Source organism: Haliotis rubra, unplaced genomic scaffold (assembly GCF_003918875.1).
Source record: "Haliotis rubra isolate DU_JTF1 unplaced genomic scaffold, ASM391887v1 Scf310, whole genome shotgun sequence".
Lineage (NCBI taxonomy): Eukaryota > Metazoa > Mollusca > Gastropoda > Lepetellida > Haliotidae > Haliotis > Haliotis rubra.
In genome coordinates, this window is record NW_025766981.1 from 1136781 (window position 1) to 1157765 (window position 20985).

The 20985-nt window shown below is 43.6% G+C and overlaps 1 pseudogene; it reads left to right on the forward strand.

Annotated features, from left to right (window-relative positions):
* LOC124283195 overlaps window positions 1-20985 on the forward strand; it is a 40602-nt pseudogene that overhangs the window by 1823 nt on the left and 17794 nt on the right.

Genomic DNA, 20985 nt, shown 5'->3' on the forward strand with positions numbered 1-20985 from the left:
TTCTGGAGCAAAACGCTCACACTTCCAATGTTCAGGGCTCAAACATACACATAAGTCTGCAAACCTTTTAAGTTCTGTAATTCTTACAGATATGAAACAATTATTTACATTGTACAAAACTTGACAAACAATAAACAGTTTTTCACCGAATTTCGAACAGAGGGAGTCGTTGATGAAGATGTAGTTGATTTAGATGTAGACGTTAAACACCGACTATAACTGACAATGACTGATAAAAGCAGCCCTCCGTCTCTGACAAAGCGAACAATGACTGACTGACTGACTGAGTTTGGTCTTTGACAAAGCGAACAATGATATCGACTATTGTTTGCCTAACCAAGATTGGTCGTAAGAGGCGACTAACGGGATCGGGTGGTCAGGCTCATGACAAATGTCATCGTATTACAATTGCGTATTACAGTTTGATCACTGGATTGTCTGGTCCAGATTCAAATATTGCTGAGTGCGGCGGTAAACAACCAACAAACAAACAAACAAACTATCCCAGATTGGACATCAACATTTTGACCTGACCTCACACTTTAACAGCTCTTTGTTAGGAACAACTAGCATGCAAATGCCATCTCGTATTATGCTTGTAATATGATGCTTGTTGATAATTGAATAAAAATCATTTAATCATGTTGATTATGATTTTCGGTTAAGGTTCATGGAATTTGAATTCAGCTTAAGCTCTTCCATTAATCAAACGGATCATATTTTTAATTGAAATAGCAAGTCAATGGTTAGATTTATTAAGTCAACTAAACAACCAGGCATCAGCTGAACGAATGCAGGGCAAATTAATTACGACTAATCCCAATGTTTTTGTTCTGAGAAATGCTGGATTACTAATGCTAATACCTACATTTCAATTGCCTCTAAACAAAGCACCCTCTCTCTTTTCATGATGTCACCTATTGATATTGTAACACTATATAAAGTTTGTGTAAATGTTTTATTTTTGAACAATTTAGTTCTGTCTAGCTGTGGCACAACGAAGGTCTGTGGTGAGCTGCTTGTTACCGATAAGACTATGGACGACAAGCTGGTGTTCTTTGTCAATGGAAACAAGGTAAGACTTAGGTCTTCAATTCTGAAGAAGCTGATTGTGTGGTTTGGAAGATATGTCTATACAATCAAAAGTTCAACTAGTTAATACTGACTGTTCTGATAAACCTCCACTATACCCTGGATGCATCTACGGCTCGGCCCGATGATTTTATTACCTCCCTTGGCTGGCTTTTTATCCAATCAGGTGTTTACGCCGGGAAGTTGAGGGTACCAATCACAAGGTTTCTATCATAACTCCCTTTCGCTTGTTTTATCTAACCGATTAAACCTGGCAACACAATTATTGCAGAGGTACTCTGAAAGATGTAGAAGGAGTTCCTGTGTATATTTTTTAAGGTTTCAGACTTGTCAATTTGTCTGTATGATTTCCCTACTACATCTGAATCGCACAGCGAGCAAACTTCCGCGGCTGCGACCGATATCTTTGTTGACACTGACACGTTCAGTTGTAACGGCTTATTTGCCTGATTACTGTGAGAATGCAGATCCAGCCAAGGGAGGGAATAAAATTATCGGACCGAGCCGTAGATGCATCCAGGGTATAGTGCAGATTTATCGGAACATATATCCTGGAGATTATCGAGGATGTGCTAAAGGGTGGTTTGAAAAGTTTTTAAGAAGATTAATGACCATTTTGGAAAAAATTACAATCTCCACTCTGCTCTAACAGTGACAAGTACTGATGCCAACGACTCGTAGAAACGTAGGAGTGAGTTCCTTGAGTTTAACGTCGTTTTGGACAGTAATTCTGTTGTAACTCGGCATGTCAGCCTAACCTGGACAAAAGCCCGAAATAGTACACGGTGAAGCAATATGTTTTACAAATACTCCGGATGCTGACATACCTAGAATTATACTCAGATTCGAACCCACGCCCACAACTGGTGACTGGCAAACCTCATCCATAATTGGAACAAATCTCAGCCATAATTTCTTACAACTGGGTTTCTCTGTGTATCTTGGCATGCATAGCTTTTCTTAAATTATATATGCAATAAAGAAGAGAGCTTGAACTGCGTATTTAGCAACAACCATTATCGCTACCTGGGTGGCCCTGAGGTATAAATCATATTACTTTAATACGACAAGAATTGATGTAATGGTCGTACATAGTTATCATAAATATCAGGTCAATACTTGGTTTATGACGGAAATATGATTCAGAGAATATATTTGAAACACTTTTGGATCTGAACATCATTATTTTTCTCGGGTTTCGCATATTTCATTTTTTTCTGAAGACATCTAGAGCTTTAAATTTGTTATGTTTATGACCAACATCTAAAAAAAATGGGTAATCAAATTTAAGAGCTGCTTAAATATGATATTTGCGCAAATATAATTTGTATCATAAACCGGAATAATAGCATCCAACTATAAAGCTATTGATGTTAACTGTACCAGGTCGTGGAGTCGAACCCGGATCCAGCAGTGACGCTACTTCGCTACCTGAGGACTAAGTGTAAGACTCTTAACTCCCAACATTTACATCTCAATATGAAACATCTCACCGGTAAAAGTTTTTTAGAAGTGACTTAATCAATTCTCTGTTTTAGTAAGTAGACCTGTAATTATTGAGATTTGTACAAGATACTATTGATGTTACAAGATGTTATTTGTAGTTCCAAATATGTGCACCGTTTTGGGATTCTGTGAAATAAACCGACCCTTGACTGAACATCGGCCGAACAAATCATCAAAGTATGTGACGTTGGTGGTAGTTGCATTGTTCATGCTATCAGTAACTAGTTTGCCTTCATGATATGCTATCCGTGTAGGTCTGCTGTTGATCACTGAATTGTCTGGTCCAGACTCGATTATTTACAGACCGCTGCAATATAGCTGGAATATTGCTACAATTAAACAACAAACCAACAGCAAACTAATCATTATATGCCCATGGTCATGTCATGTCTGGCAAAAAGCTGGATATTGCACTAAAATATTTATCCGGGGGGTGGGGTAGCCTAATGGTTAAAGCGTTCGCTCGTCACGCCGAAGGCCCGGGTTCGATTCCCCACATGGGTACAATGTGTAAAGCCCATATCTGGTGCCCTAGCCGTGATATTGCTGGAATATTGCTAAAAGCGGAGTAAATTTGTCTCACTCGAAAATATATCGATAGATGGACATATGTCTTGCATCACTTGAAGAAATTAGCCAACATGACTGGTTGATGACAACTTTCCTTTTCAGTACGTCTGACGGGCAGCAAACTAGGATGTGGCGAGGGCGGATGTGGGGCATGTACTGTCATGGTGTCCCGATACAACAGTCACACCGACACTATATCGTATCCTTAGTGTGCTTCTTCACTGTCCATTCTTGTAGATGTCTACAAAATCTTGAAATTACGCGAAAATAATAACAGAATAATACGAAACCATAAAATAATCGAAATTTCAAGTTTCCGAAAGAAACATAAATTAAGGAGTAAGTAGTCGAAGCAACAAGAAAACGCTCGAAATTTCGAGAAAATATTTGGAAAAACGAGGAAATACTTGAGCACTCGAGAAAAGATTGAAATAACGAGAAAATAATCGAAGCAACTATAAATATCGAAATTATGAAACGTTAATCGAGTTATTGAAAAATTTAAACTAATTATTGTGATAACGGAGAATATTCGGTTAAAATTATTGAAAAAGCTACAATTAGGCGTTTGTAACTGGTAGGTAAACATACACGTTGATATTTTTGCTTTAACAACTTGGCCACTACTCAGTGAATGCGTGCCTGGCTCCCGTCTGTTCTCTCCATGGCCTGGCTGTCACTACAGTAGAGGGTATAGGCAGCACCAAGACCAGGCTACACCCAGTACAGGTACGTCTGTTCTCTCCATGGTCTTGCTGTCACAACAGTAGAGGGTATAGGCAGCACCAAGACCAGGCTACACCCAGTACAGGTACGTCTGTTCTCTCCTTGGTTTAGCTGTCACTACAGTAGAGGGTATAGGCAGCACCAAGAGCAGGCTACACCCAGTACAGGTAAGGCTGTTCTCTCCATGGTTTGGCTGTCACTACAGTAGAGGGTATAGGCAGCACCAAGACCAGGCTACACCCAGTACAGGTAAGTCTATTCTCTCCATGGTTTGGCTGTCACTACAGTAGAGGGTAGAGGCAGCACCAAGACCAGGCTACACCCAGTACAGGTAAGGCTGTTCTCTCCATGGTGTGGCTGTAACTACAGTAGAGGGTAGAGGCAGCACCAAGACCAGGCTACACCCAGTACAGGTAAGTCTGTTCTCTCCATGGTTTGGCTGTCACTACAGTAGAGGGTATAGGTAGCACCAAGACCAGGCTACACCCAGTACAGGTAAGGCTGTTCTCTCCATGGTTTGGCTGTCACTACAGTAGAGGGTAGAGGCAGCACCAAGACCAGGCTACACCCAGTACAGGTAAGTCTGTTCTCTCCATGGTGTGGCTGTCACTACAGTAGAGGGTATAGGCAGCATCAAGACCAGGCTACACCCAGTACAGGTAAGTCTGTTCTCTCCATGGTCTGGCTGTCACTACAATAGATGGTATAGGCAGCACCAAGACCAGGCTACACCCAGTACAGGTAAGTCTGTTCTCTCCATGGTCTTGCTGTCACAACAGTAGAGGGTATAGGCAGCACCAAGACCAGGCTACACCCAGTAAGGTAACACGAAGTAGTTATTTGTGGTAGGATTACTACTAGGATTATGATCATCTTGATCGGCAGGTCAGAGAGCATGTACCACCTCTAGCGAACCGAAAGGAACTTGAACAGACTCTCTTGAACTTATGAAACAGGATTCCTGCCGACTCCATCCTCCGACTGACGACGTCAATGAGGAGACGTGTATTGGCGTGTATCGCCACATGCAAGATCGGTCCAATTATTGGAAAATGATTTCTGTTGTAAAATCATGTTCATAAATCTCACTGTTTCTATTTTCTGGTCAAGTGAAGTCGGTGATAACTTTGCCCGGTTGTTTATTACTGGAGGTCACAGTGGTATTGCTACTTTCACATATTACCAAGTTCCCATGACATACCAATGAGTGCCATTTGTTTCCAGGAACGCCTAGCTAAAGCCCATGGCTCTCAATGTGGGTTCTGCACACCAGGCATCGTCATGTCCATGTACACTCTGCTCAGAAACAACCCACAACCCACACAACAACAGATGGAAGAAAACTTCAGTGGTACGTTTTTAATGTATTTAAATTGAGGGAAAGCTCTCGCTCATCAAATCGAATTGAATTCCCAACATGTACACGTGTAAAATGTTTAAAAACGTTTTTGGTGTTCCCTGTCGAGATATTGCTAAAATGGCATAAGATCCATGCTCATTCACTCTGAATATGTCCAATAATTCAAGTAGCATTCTAGACGATGTAGTTTGTTTCTTCAATAACATTCGGTACAAGTGTTTTACCGTTTTTAAACCAATAACTAACATGTGAGGAGAACATGGCCATAAACGTAATAAATACACAGATTAACAGAACAACTGTTTCATTAAATTGTTTTAATATGTCTGCAATGTGAACAACTTATTAAATATAAATTATAACTATGCATCACAGCAATTCTAAATAGAGAACGAATCAATTATCAGATTCCATTGGACGTGACTCTGGACCAGACAATCCAGTGATTGGTATCATGACAAATGACCACATCGTCGCTGTAGTACTCTTGTGGCATCCGTTGGTCTCATTTAACTGGCTGCTATCTGTTTCTTTGCTTGTTTGTTGTTTAGCGCTTCAGAGATCCGTGGGCTATTGGTCCGTACTTAATCCAGCCAGACAGTTCAGTGACTGATATTACGAACACAAATACACACAACTGGGCTACGATGACATACAATCAGCTAGTCTGACCAATGATACATTTTGTTAGTTTGTTTGTTGTTTAACGCTGCTCTAAGCAATATTCCAGCTATATGGCTGCCCGAAATATACGGCAGTCATAATTATATCGGAACATATTCTCTTAAGACTCATCGAAGATGCCGCTTTCTCTTACCGTTTTTACGGGGCGGTGGGGTAGCCTTATGGTTAAAGTGTTGGCTCGTCACGCCGAAGACTCGGTTCGAATCCCCACATGGGTACAATGTGTGAAGCCAATTTCTGGTGTCCCCCGCCGTGATGTTGCTGGAATATTGCTAAAAGCGGCGTAAAACCAAACTCACTCACTGTCAGTTGAAGAACACAGTTCAGCGCTTTGTTGCGTTTGGAACAATTGGACTTGAAGGGATTCTGTGCCAATGGAATTCCATATTGCAGTGGAGGTTCATAAGAACGGTATAAGATGGGTACATGTTGGGTAGATAGGTATGTCTCTGAATGAATTAAACCCTCAGAGTAACCATGGCTACCAGCGCAGAGAGGGGAACGTTATGATGTTTCATTAGTTTACATCGCAATATTATATATATATTGTATTTATTTTAGTCACAACGGAGCAAGTAATCATATTCATTTGACAGGTAACCTTTGTCGCTGTACCGGCTACAGACCCATACTCCAGGGGATGTCATCATTTGCAAAGGTAGCTCTTCAGGTCAGCAGTTGTTTAACAAGATCTGAACTGTTATTTCTCTGATATTCGGGGGCACTACGCTGAATGTCTTTGTGGACATCTGTATTTAAATTTCACATGTTTCTGCATGAAATATATTTTGCCCATCTTAGTGTTTCTGCATGTAAGTACCCAATATATAAATATGACTAAAGCGATAAAGAATGCCGCTGCATTTTGGTGTTAGTTTGTTTTTCTTTTCTTTATTGAGAATGACCAAATACTTTTGTAAAGTGTTCATGAAATGACTTGCGTCGGACAAAAAAATAAAGAATTCATACATGTTGCTGAAACGAATTTATTATTCATCAGTCTTAACAGTCAAGAATCGTGATATGTCTTTTTGCAGGGCGCTTGCAGTATGGGAAACCAGTGTTGCCGTGTAAGCACCCCAGTGAGCAGTTTTCTTCCAAAAATCATAACAACAGATGTCACATGAGATTTCCTGTGTCAATAATAATTATCTTCGTGGAATAAATAATCTTCATGGTATCGAATAAATGTTCGGTACTGATCCATACGATGCACTGTTTGCCACGCTAGCGAAGGCTTTCCCAAAGTGGCAAACGTCTATATCCCTTTGAGCTTTCCTCCTACGCGAGTCCGTGAAGATCCGGGTTAGAATATTGATCTTCAGCAACCCATATTTGTCGTAGGAGGCGACTTACGGGATGTGGTGGTCAGGCTCGCTGACTTGGTTGACACATGTCACCGATCTCAGTTGCTTAGATCATGGTGTCATTCACTAGATTTTCTGGTCCAGACTCGATTATTTACAGATTGCCTTGATATAGATGGAATATTGCTGATTGCTTTGTTAAACAATGAATGAATGAATGAATGAATGAATGAATGAATGAATGAATGAATGAATGAATGAATGAATGAATGAATGAATGAATGAATGAATGAATGAATGAATGAATGAATGAATGAATGAATGAATATACAAAAACCAAACTCACTCACGAATCTGGCATGTTGTCATGAAAATGAAATATTTGGAAGGCTCACTCAATCACTCTGATGCGTTCTTTGAATATCACGTTTATAGATACGTGTCTTATAACAGCACATTTGCTAATAAAAACCATCTTTATTCCAGGATTCATCAAGTGGAGCCACCAAAGGGCAAGTCGACTGTGGTTCCAATGATGTCTCAAACAGTGGGTCTGATAGTGCCATAAAGTATGACCCCTCACAGGAGCCGATCTTTCCCCCGGAACTAAAGGTGAAATTAACCAGAAAATTTTTAAATGAAGTTTACAAGTGGCACACAAAAGGCAAAGACCTCCATAAAAGCTCCCCTTACACAAATATGTCCCCTCTCCACTTGTCCTGCAGCATCATAGTGTATGGCTTTGTGTTAATTGTCATATTGCGACATATTTGCCACATTTCCCCAAAGTTACTTTAAACAACAACCATTTTCAAATACATTTATCTGATATCAAATAATTTGCTTTGTACTGATTTCAGACCAAGTATCAGATGTACGACACTTCACTGAGGTTCTCTTCTGAAGACGTCACATGGTATCGCCCTGTTACTCTCGATGAACTATTTGACTTGAAGAACAACTTTCCCACTGCTAAGATAGTGGTAGGCAACACCGAAATAGGTTAGTAACAATTGATGTTAGATATTTAAACAACTAGCAATGTTATAGCGGGACCTTCTCATCGATACTAAAATCCTACGTCAGTCCCCCTGTGCCGAGTTCAGTTCATGTGTGATATCGTGATGATTGAACACTGTCTCATGTAATTCGTTTGTTCTTTATGTCCATAGGAATAGAAACCAGGGTTAAAAACATGGATTACCCCATAGTGATAGCTGCCACTCACATTCCAAAGTTACATCAAGTTGAGATTTCAACCAATGGCATCACGTTTGGATCATCAGTTTCCCTAGCAACCATGGACGAGGTGCTGAGGAAAGCCGTTACGGATATGCCAGGTAAGTATTTGTACATCCTGTACAGTTACTCTGCAAGCTCCAAATCCAATGCTGATTCACATCTTCTACAATATTGTTGTCTGTTTTAGAATACAAGACAAGAAGCTTCAGAGCCTTTACAGAGATGCATTTGCAAGCTCCAAACATATGCCCCATGTTGGACTAGGTCTTCTAACATATTGTTGTCTGTTTTAGAATACAAGACAAGAAGCTTCAGAGCCTTTACAGAGATGCATTTGCAAGCTCCAAACATACGCCCGATGTTGGACTAGGTCTTCTAAAATATTGTTGTCTGTTTTAGAATACAAGACAAGAAGCTTCAGAGCCTTTACAGAGATGCTGCAGTGGTTTGGTGGTCATCAGATTAGAAATGTGGCGGTGAGGACATTAACTGTTACACATTGTGTGACAGCAGATGTATTAGTTTTTATGCGTAATATTTCCCTATAAATACTCAGTTCTTCATATTAAAACAACTTCGACTTTCAATACAGACTCGAGTTGATGAATATATTACGTTCTATGTATTTGTCATGTGGCATTATTTGAAAACCGTTGGATGGGAACCCTCTTGACTCCGACGTACCTGGTTCAATTTCCTGTATCAGTAAAATGTGTGGTACACTCTTTTGATATCTTCTGTCAAGGTGCTGCTGCAAGATTCCTATCTGCGGCGATAAACCTTATTGACTCACTTCTGTGTAAGTTCTCACGTTTTGAAGAGAATGCAAATACAAAGTTCATACAATTTACGTGACACAAATCAGTAAGAAATAGGAACATCCCTCTCAGATGCCGAGGCGTGCATTTGTCACATATGTTTGTCACCAGAGCATCGGTGGAAACATCACAACAGCCAGTCCCATATCTGACCTGAATCCCTTGCTTGTCGCAGCCAGAGCAACCCTCATTGTTGGAAGGAAAAGTAAGAACTGTTTATTTACTGCAAGTGTTTTGTATTCTTTCATGTACATAAAGTATGAGTGTGTACATATTGGAGACACATTACCTGTAACTTCGCCATTCATATTAAGATAAATATAGAATACACTAAAAATCGTTGTAAATATACTTGACTAGACCCTCGCACTCGCATTAAATTCGTGACGCATTAATTTCATGATTTACAGTAACCCGTGTGAATTTCGTATAATCAGTATCAGAAGAAAAATAGTAAAAATTAGGTAACGAGAGAGCATATTTGAAAAGAGCCGTTTTCGAAAGGTTGATCTATTGGCAATACACTACCTGGCAAAAGAAAGTTATCACTTTTAATGTAATTGTATAAAAAAGCAAACGCTAGTACAGGTTTGAACCCAAGCAGAACACATTCGCCAAAACGCAACTTGACAGTGTGTACCACCTCCAGCGAACGGACAGGAACTTGAACAGACTCTCTTTGACTGATGGAACAGGATTCCTGCTGATGTCATCCGCCGAATGACGACGTCAATGAGGAGACGTGTGTTGGCGTGTATGGATGCCCAGGGTGGTCACACTCGCTGTTGATGACGTGTCCCCCGACTCATGTCTCATGATATGACTCTTTATGCCCTTTTGGACTGAACTCTGATTTGTGTCATTTTTAATTTTGACCCCTTGACTCTTTCTTAATGAATTGCGGCAACTGCAAGACCAGCATTACAATGAATGTTCTGTAAAAATTGTTGGAAAATGATTCCTGTTTGTAAACTGATTATCACAAATCTCACGTACGTCTTTGTTTCCATTTTGGGGTCAAGTGGACGTCGGTGATAACTTTATTTTGCCCGGTAGTTTACATTTACACTACTGTTCCAAGGATGAGGAATGTCTTGCCATGTATGCGGTGGTCCTGACGTTTGTTTTAAAGAAACTACTTTAACCGCCTTTAGATTAACACGAGAAGAATCTGTCTCATCCAGGTCGGGTTAGTGGTGCGTTTACTTTGAACAGTAGTGTCCCTGTTTTGCAGACAGCAACGCACGAGAGGTCGTCATGGATGGAGACTTCTTCAAGGGCTACCGGAAGACTGCAATCCAAGAGGGAGATGTTCTGCTATCTGTAACGATACCATACACCCGTGAGGTAATATCAATTTATTTTAGAGTTCTTCAGAAGATTTTAGCTTAACCAATCAGAATCATAGATATTGCAGTGGAATTTGTATTTGTAATTAAGTCAAAATGTATCTCTTCAGAACGAGTATTTCAGAGGCTTCAAGCAATCTCATCGGAAGGAGGACGACATCTCCATTGTGAACTCCGGAATGGCGGTGAGATTCCTGGAAGGAACTGGCGTCGTGGAAGACCTTCTGTTAGTGTATGGTGGCATGGCAGCAACGACAGTGTTGGCGTCCAACACCAGGGAAGGACTCCGACAACGGTCAGAGAAAATACTACTAATCACTACTTGTTTTCGTTTCCTTTCGCAACAAATGATCCGAACGCTGAAATGTACAATTTAATGTTTCAAAAATGTCCTTTAGGGAATGGAACGAGCAACTGTTTGAAAGGGCTTGTGAGTTACTGGCGAGTGATCTCCCCTTGGAACCTGGGTCACCAGGTGGCATGGTAGAATACCGCCGTACACTCACAACCAGCTTCTTCTTCAAGTTCTTTGTTGATGTCAGAGAAAAGCTGCACAGGTGCAAGGTAATTTAAAAAATGATCAATGCAAAGAAACGATAATCGAATATAATCGATTCAAACGTGATTATTTCCAGCGTGGGTGTACTGATTCATATGCACTTCATCATGTTAGTTATAATCATAATGGACCGTATGTAATGAAAAGGCTGTCTCCCTTATCACCTTATTCTTCCCGGTAGTGACTCATGCAGGTGTAATTTGGGAATAATTTGTAATCTTGTAATATGGGGTGCTATATATCACGAGTCGTCTGTCTCACAGTCCCTGAACCATATTATTTTCCCTACAGCCTAGCCCTCCCTGCCATGCTAAAGCCCCAAAAGAACTAAATCTAGATTTCCTCTACTTTAAACTTACTCCACACCTGTAGATCTTAGTCTGTCTCGTAGTCCCTGAACCACATTATCTTCCATACAGCCTCACCCTCCCTAAATGAAGCGAGTCTAGATTTCCCTAGGTTCGGGATCTCTGGTCTCCCTGGGGCTCCTTTTCAATTCAGTTTATTTGTTCCTATCAAAATGGTATATATTCAGAGACTAAGCGTTAGTCTACCTCAGGAGCAGGAGGGGCTTGCGACCTTCTTCTACGATCTTCCTCTCGACCACATCTGAGTTGCATAACTGCCCTGGTTGCAGGTAGTCGAAACATAAATATCGCATTACTGTCCTTGAAACCACTGCCAACTTGTTCCACCCGCTTGAAGTTTTGGGTGAGGCCAAACGTTTCCACCCTTTGCTCTGACGTGAAGACCTAGGCCTCATCCAGGATTACATTTGGCATCACAATATCAGGATTCTCCTGATCAAGAGGTTCATCATCTGTCGAAATGCTGTCAGCAGCCATTTCATAACTTAATGCTTGCTTTCCTCAGTGAGTTTGTCCGGTCTTACCTTTGTCTTTTCAAAACCAGATGTAGTTAGCAGTCTGTAACATAATTCTTTAAACACGGATTGAGAACGTCACACAAAGCAATATAGCGACCATGAACATGTATATTTGCTATTGATTGCAATATAGTATCGAGTGAGTGAGTGAATTAGGTTTTACGCCGTTTTTAGCAATATTCCAACAATATCACGGAGGGGGCCACCAACAATTGGCTTCACACTTTGTGCCCACGTTCGGATCGAACCCGGATCTTCAGCGTGACAAGCGAACGCCTTAACCACTAGGCTACCCCACCACCCCATATAGTAACGAACTCAAACATGACATATATTAACAGTTTGGGCACTCACTAAGACTTAATAACTTCTCCAGGATAGTGCGCGGGATGGCACAGAAGTTCTCGCGAAGGATGTAACACAGGATATTACACGGGGTGTTAGTGAGGGAGTGCAGCTGTACCAGGATGTAGCAGCTGAACAGGACCCGGATGACGCAGTTGGTAGACCACTGGTACACACTTCCGCTCTACAGCAGGCGACAGGCGAGGCCATATATGTGGATGACCTGCCAAAGGTTGAAGGTTAGAGAAACTCCATATTCCATCAATATGTACAATAGTCCCTATTTTTTATGGCTGTGGTGTGTGCGCCTGTGGTGTGTGCGCCTGTGGAAAAGCCCAGGTCACAAATAAGATGAAGTTCAGCAGCAATGGTTGCAGTGACCGTGTTTGGCAGCTTCACTCCTGAGAGTTTCTAAGACTTCAGTCCTGTCCCACAACGAATCACATGTAATACACCTTTGTCTCACCTAATGTGGTCTCACCTTTGCAAACTTTTCAAAATTGCCTCTGTTCACCCGGCAATGAATGGATACGCGGTGGGATAAGATGGTTACATGCCTGAGTCTGTCACGGGCATCTAGTGACTGGGGCGCGGTGGGCGACAGATCTAAGGCGCCAGCCTTGTGATCCAGCGAGCTTGAGGTGCCGGGATCGAGCCCACCTGTGACCGGGTGTAAAACACTTAGAGTCAGCTTTGTGTGCAGACTCTTTTAGTGTTGTCACAACCCCTAGTGTACAGTACACAACCCTGTGCACTTAAAAGAACCCACGAATGCGTTGGTATGTGACCAGATGGTGGCCACATGAATACGTGCAAACACCTAGTTGCGGGTACTTGGACAAAGTACTATGACCATGTGTCCCAGTCCACCCTGCTGTGTTGGGTACCTCGTAAGGATGGGAAAGCCACATGAACTTGGTGCGCCTAGTGGCTGCAAGAGTTGTATGATTCCCAGGGAGTTGAGATTGAAAGAGATTGACTTGTATTGGTATGGCCAAGGGAATAAATCAGAGTGCCTTTGAGCAGCTGAGCTGAGATGGATTTGGCAATATACAAACATGATATATAATAATTATAACTAGTGCACACTGCACCATTGACCGTGGTAATAATGTTAGCTCTTAAGAGCATACATCCATGTTTGGAGGTCAGCACTTTACAAGTACAGACAGGATTATTATAATACCTCACGATTCATGTGGCAAAGTTGATAGTTTTTCAACAATCAATTATGGATCTACATAGCGAATTTAATCGTGAATACAACAGCCTATCACCATGAATTATAACCGGGCAGTTAACTGTGTAGATCGATGTTTATGTCGCTGGTCACGGGATTGTCTGATCCAGACTCGATTATTTATAGACCGCCACCATATAGCTGGAATATTGCTGACTGCGGCGTTAAACCAACCGAACAACTATACACAATCACATATCGCAATTCTTACGACCTCAGTGCAGTTGAGAGGGATTTGGGATGTAACTTTAACGGATGCCTTAAAACATCCAACGGACATACATGCTTACGATGAATTTGATTTTGTTCTGACAGGAGAGCTGTATGCTGCGTTGGTCGTGAGTACAAAAGCACATGCCAAAATAGTGTCTATAGATCCTACAGAGGCACTACGCATGCTTGGGATCATCGACTACGTCAGCGTAAAGGATGTCCCCGGCGCTACAACGTGGGGTGTGGTCGTACCCGATGAAGAAGAAATATTTGCATCTGAAAAGGTTTGCATTGTACTGAAAGTGTACAGTTAATTACCCTGTATTCCCTGCACCACAATTCAACCCTATGAGTGACTGAGTGAGTTTAGTTTTACGCCGCACTCAGCAATATTCCAGCTATATTGCGGCGGTCTGTAAATAATCGAGTCCGAACCATCTGACAATCCAGAGATCAACAGCATGAGCGTCGGTCTACGAAATTGGGATACGATGGCATGTGTCAACCAAGTCAGCCAGCCTGACCACCCGATGCCGTTAGTCGCCTCTTACGACAAGCATGGGTTACTGAAGATCAATTCTAACCCGGATCTTCACGGGTGCCATTCTATGAACAATCTATTTGTCATAATAGAAACGAAAAATGAAACCTGCAGGCATCAGTTCTCATCAATTATTTTTAGTGGTATTTTCATATAATTTCCATAACCATTTTGTCTCTTCCGCGCAGTATGAATCATACCTTTATCAGATAAACAACAATGAATATTTTGCGTTGATTTTTTTAATTTAATGCATTGTTATTGTTTACACCTTGTTGACTTTTAGGTGATATTTGAAGGCCAGGTGATCGCATGCGTAGTAGGAGAGTCTCAGCAGGCAGCGCGGAGGGCAGCCAAGAAGGTCAAGGTCGACTACGAGGAACTTAAACCAATAATTACAATCAAGGTATGGAAAAGGAAAAGAAACTGGATAAAATGATTTCTTATGTATGGAATTACTGTCAAAATACATATAGTGTACAGAAGAACAAAATTATACGAGTCAGGTCAGTTTATATGAAATTCATTATCTAATTTCCGGCTGAACAAATGATTGGTACAGCTTATGTCGACTTTTAGTATTCGTTTCTGATGGCGTTTCGTGGCACCAGTCTTCAGTTACAGCACTGAACATTCTCTAAAGTTGATTGTTTAATGGTTTTACATCATTACGGGAGTGAGTGAGTGAGTCAGAATTGATCTTCAGTAACCCATGCTTGTTGTAAGAGGCGACTAACGGGATCGGGTGGTCAGGCTCGCTGATTTGGTTGACACATGTCATCGTATTGCAATTGCATAGATCGATGCCATGATGTTAATCCCTGGATTGTCTGGTCCAGACTCGATTCTTCACAACCCACCGCCATATAGCTGGAATATTACTGAGGGGGCTTAAAACTAAACACAATCAGTTAATCATTTACTATTCTTAGACAGGATACCCTGTATCGAATCCCAGACAATAAACACGATTGCACAAATGGTATTAAGTTTATATCTATTCATACAGGAAGCAATTGAAGCCAGTTCCTTCTACGGGTCTGAGGTAACCATGGCAAATGGTGACCTGGAACAAGGTTTCGGAGAATCCGACCACGTTATCGAAGGAGAGGTCCATATTGGTCCCCAGGAACATTTCTACCTGGAGACTCAGGCGGTTGCAGCCAGACCCACCAATGAGGATGGTGGGATGGAGATCATCTCTAACTCGCAGTTTCCATCAGGGACACAGGTATGCGTTACAGTCTCCGACAGGGACACAGGTATGCGTTACAGTCTCCGACATGTACAGGGACACGTGTATGCGTTACAGTCTCCGACAGGGACACATGTATGCGTTACAGTCTCCGACAGGGACACAGGAATGCGTTACAGTCTCCGTCAGGGACGAAGGTATGCATTACAGTTTCGGTCAGGGACACAGGTGTGCAAGAGAGTTTCCGTCAGGGACACAGGTATGCATTACAGTCTCCGTCAGGGACACAGGTATGCATTACAGTTTCGGTCAGGGACACAGGTATGCGTTACAGTCCTCGTCAGGGACACAGGTATGCATTACAGTTTCGGTCAGTGACACAGGTGTGCAATACAGGTCAGGGACGAAGGTATGTGTTACAGTTTCCGCCAGTGACAAAGGTGACAGTGAATTAGAGTTTTGGTCAGGGACACAGGTATGCATTATAGTCTCCGTCAGGGACACAGGTATGCATTACAGTTTCCATCTCATGGACACAGGTATGCGTTACAGTCTCCGTCAGGGACACAGGTATGCATTACAGTTTCCGCCAGGGACACATGTATGCATTAGAGTCTCCGTCAGGGACGAAGGTATGTATTACAGTTTCGGTCAGGGACACAGGTGTGCAATAATGTTTCCTTCAGGGACACTTGTATGCATTACAGTCTCCGTCAGGGAAACAGGTATGCATTACAGTTTCCGCCAGTGACACAGGTATGCGTTACAGTTTCCATCTGGGACACGGGTATGCATTACAGTCTCCGTCAGGGACACAGGTATGCGTTACAGTCTCCGTCAGGGACACAGGTATGCATTACATTGTCCATCAGGGACACAGGTATGCATTACAGTCTCCGTCAGGGACACAGGTATGCGTTACAGTCTCCGACAGGGACACAGGTATGCGTTACAGTTTGCATCTGGGACACAGGTATGCATTACAGTCTCCGTCAGGGACACAGGTATGCATTACAGTCTCCGTCAGGGACACATGTATGCATTACAGTCTCCGGCGGGGACACAGGTATGCATTACAGTTTCCATCAGGGACACAGGTATGCATTACAGTCTCCGTCAGGGACACAGGTATGCATTACAGTCTTCGTCATGGACACAGGTATACGTTACAGTCTACGTCAGGGAAACAGATATACATTACAGTTTCCGTCAGGAACACAGGTATGCATTACAGTCTCCGTCAGGGACACACGTATGCATTAGAGTCTCCGTCAGGGACACAGATATGCATTACAGTCTCCGTCATGGACACAGGTATGCATTACAGTCTCCGTCATGGACACAGATATGCATTAGAGTCTCCGTCAGGGACACAGGTATGCATTACTGTCTCCGTCAGGGACACAGGTATGCATTACAGTCTCCGTCAGGGACACAGGTATGTATTACTGTCTAGGTCAGGGACACAGGTATGCATTAGAGTCTTCGTCAGGGACACAGGTATGCATTACAGTCTCCGTCAGGGACACAGGTATGCATTACAGTCTCCGTCAGGAACACAGGTATGCGTTACAGTCTCCGACAGGGACACAGGTATGCGTTACAGTTTCCATCTGGGACACAGGTATGCATTACAGTCTCCGTCAGGGACACACGTATGCATTACAGTCTCCGTCAGGGACACAGGTATGCATTACAGTCTCCGTCAGGGACACATGTATGCATTACAGTCTCCGGCGGGGACACAGGTATGCATTACAGTTTCCATCAGGGACACAGGTATGCATTACAGTCTCCGTCAGGGACACAGGTATGCATTACAGTCTTCGTCATGGACACAGGTATACGTTACAGTCTACGTCAGGGAAACAGATATACATTACAGTTTCCGTCAGGAACACAGGTATGCATTACAGTCTCCGTCAGGGACACACGTATGCATTAGAGTCTCCGTCAGGGACACAGATATGCATTACAGTCTCCGTCATGGACACAGGTATGCATTACAGTCTCCGTCATGGACACAGATATGCATTAGAGTCTCCGTCAGGGACACAGGTATGCATTACTGTCTCCGTCAGGGACACAGGTATGCATTACAGTCTCCGTCAGGGACACAGGTATGTATTACTGTCTAGGTCAGGGACACAGGTATGCATTAGAGTCTTCGTCAGGGACACAGGTATGCATTACAGTCTCCGTCAGGGACACAGGTATGCATTACAGTCTCCGTCAGGAACACAGGTATGCGTTACAGTCTCCGACAGGGACACAGGTATGCGTTACAGTTTCCATCTGGGACACAGGTATGCATTACAGTCTCCGTCAGGGACACACGTATGCATTACAGTCTCCGTCAGGGACACATGTATGCATTACCGTCTCCGTCAGGGACACAGGTATGCATTACAGTTTCCATCAGGTACACAGGTATGCATTACAGTCTCCGTCAGGGACACAGGTATGCATTACAGTCTCCGTCATGGACACAGGTATACGTTACAGTCTACGTCAGGGAAACAGATATGCATTACAGTTTCCGTCAGGGACACAGGTATGCATTACAGTCTCCGTCAGGGACACACGTATGCATTAGAGTCTCCGTCAGGGACACAGGTATGCATTACAGTCTCCGTCAGGGACACAGGTATGCATTACAGTCTCCGTCAGGGACACAGGTATGCATTACAGTCTCCGTCAGGGACACAGGTATGCATTACAGTCTCCGTCAGGGACACAGGTATGCATTAGAATCTCCGTCAGGGACACAGGTATGCATTAGAGTCTCCGTCAGGGACACAGGTATGCATTACAGTCTCCGTCAGGGACACAGGTATGCATTAGAGTCTCCGTCATGGACACAGATATGCATTAGGGTCTCCGTCAGGGACACAGGTATGCATTACAGTCTCCGTCAGGGACACAGGTATGCATTACAGTCTCCGTCAGGGACACAGATATGCATTACCGTCTCCGTCAGGGACACAGGTATGCATTAGAGTCTCCGTCATGGACACAGATATGCATTAGAGTCTCCGTCAGGGACACAGGTATGCATTACAGTCTCCGTCATGGACACAGATATGCATTACAGTCTCCGTCAGGGACACAGGTATGCATTACAGTCTCCGTCAGGGACACAGGTATGCATTACAGTCTCCGTCATGGACACAGGTATGCATTAGAGTCTCCGTCAGGGACACAGGTATGCATTACAGTCTCCGTCAGGGACACAGGTATCCATTACAGTCTCCGTCAGGGACACAGGTATGCATTAGAGTCTCCGTCAGGGACACAGGTATGCATTACAGTCTCCGTCAGGGACACAGGTATGCATTACAGTCTCCGTCAGGGACACAGGTATGTATTACTGTCTCCGTCAGGGACACAGGTATGCATTAGAGTCTCCGTCAGGGACACAGATATGCATTAGAGTCTCCGTCAGGGACACAGGTATGCATTACAGTCTCCGTCAGGGACACAGGTATGCATTACAGTCTCCGTCATGGACACAGGTATGCATTACAGTCTCCGTCAGGGACACAGGTATGTATTACTGTCTCCGTCAGGGACACAGGTATGCATTACAGTCTCCGTCAGGGACAGAGGTATGCATTACAGTCTCCGTCAGGGACACAGGTATGCATTAGAGTCTCCGTCATGGACACAGATATGCATTAGAGTCTCCGTCAGGGACACAGGTATGCATTAGAGTCTCCGTCAGGGACACAGGTATGCATTACAGTCTCCGTCATGGACACAGGTATGCATTACAGTCTCCGTCAGGGACACAGGTATGTATTACTGTCTCCGTCAGGGACACAGGTATGCATTACAGTCTCCGTCAGGGACACAGGTATGCATTACAGTCTCCGTCAGGGACACAGGTATGCATTAGAGTCTCCGTCATGGACACAGATATGCATTAGAGTCTCCGTCAGGGACACAGGTATGCATTAGAGTCTCCGTCAGGGACACAGGTATGCATTACAGTCTCCGTCATGGACACAGGTATGCATTACAGTCTCCGTCAGGGACACAGGTATGTATTACTGTCTCCGTCAGGGACACAGGTATGCATTACAGTCTCCGTCAGGGACACAGGTATGCATTACAGTCTCCGTCAGGGACACAGGTATGCATTAGAGTCTCCGTTATGGACACAGATATGCATTAGAGTCTCCGTCAGGGACACAGGTATGCATTAGAGTCTCCGTCAGGGACACAGGTATGCATTACAGTCTCCGTCATGGACACAGGTATGCATAACAGTCTCCGTCAGGGACACAGGTATGTATTACTGTCTCCGTCAGGGACACAGGTATGCATTACAGTCTCCGTCAGGGACACAGGTATGTATTACTGTCTCCGTCAGGGACACAGGTATGCATTACAGTCTCCGTCAGGGACACAGGTATGCATTACAGTCTCCGTCAGGGACACAGGTATGCATTACAGTCTCCGTCAGGGACACAGGTATGCATTACAGTCTCCGTCAGGGACACAGGTATGCATTACAGTCTCCGTCAGGGACACAGGTATGCATTACAGTCTCCGTCAGGGACACAGGTATGCATTACAGTCTCCGTCAGGGACACAGGTATGCATTACAGTCTCCGTCAGGGACACAGGTATGCATTACAGTCTCCGGCAGGGACACAGGTATGCATTACAGTCTCCGGCAGGGACACAGGTATGCATTACAGTTTCCGTCAGGGACACAGGTATGCATTACAGTCTCCGTCAGGGATGCATTACAGTCTATCAGGGACACAGTTATGCATTACAGTCTCGTCAGGGACACAGGTATGCATTACAGTCTCCGTCAGGGACACAGGTATGCATTACAGTCTCCGTCAGGGACACAGGTATGCATTACAGTCTCCGTCAGGGACACAGGTATGCATTACAGTCTCCGTCAGGGACACAGGTATGCATTACAGTCTCCGTCAGGGACACAGGTATGCATTAGAGTTTCCGTCATTATTACAGTCTCCGTCAGGGACACAGGTATGCATTACAGCCTCCGTTAGGGACACAGGTATGTATTACTGTCTCCGTCAGGGACACAGGTATGCATAAGAGTCTCCGTCAGGGACACAGGTATGCATTATAGTCTCCGTCAGGGACACAGGTATGTATTACAGTCTCCGTCAGGGACACAGGTATGCATTACAGTCTCCGTCAGGGACACAGGTATGCATTACAGTCTCCGTCAGGGACACAGGTATGCATTACAGTCTCCGTCAGGGACACATGCATTACAGGTAGGGACACAGGTATGCATTACAGTCTCCGTCAGGGACACAGGTATGCATTACAGTCTCCGTCAGGGACACAGGTATGCATTAC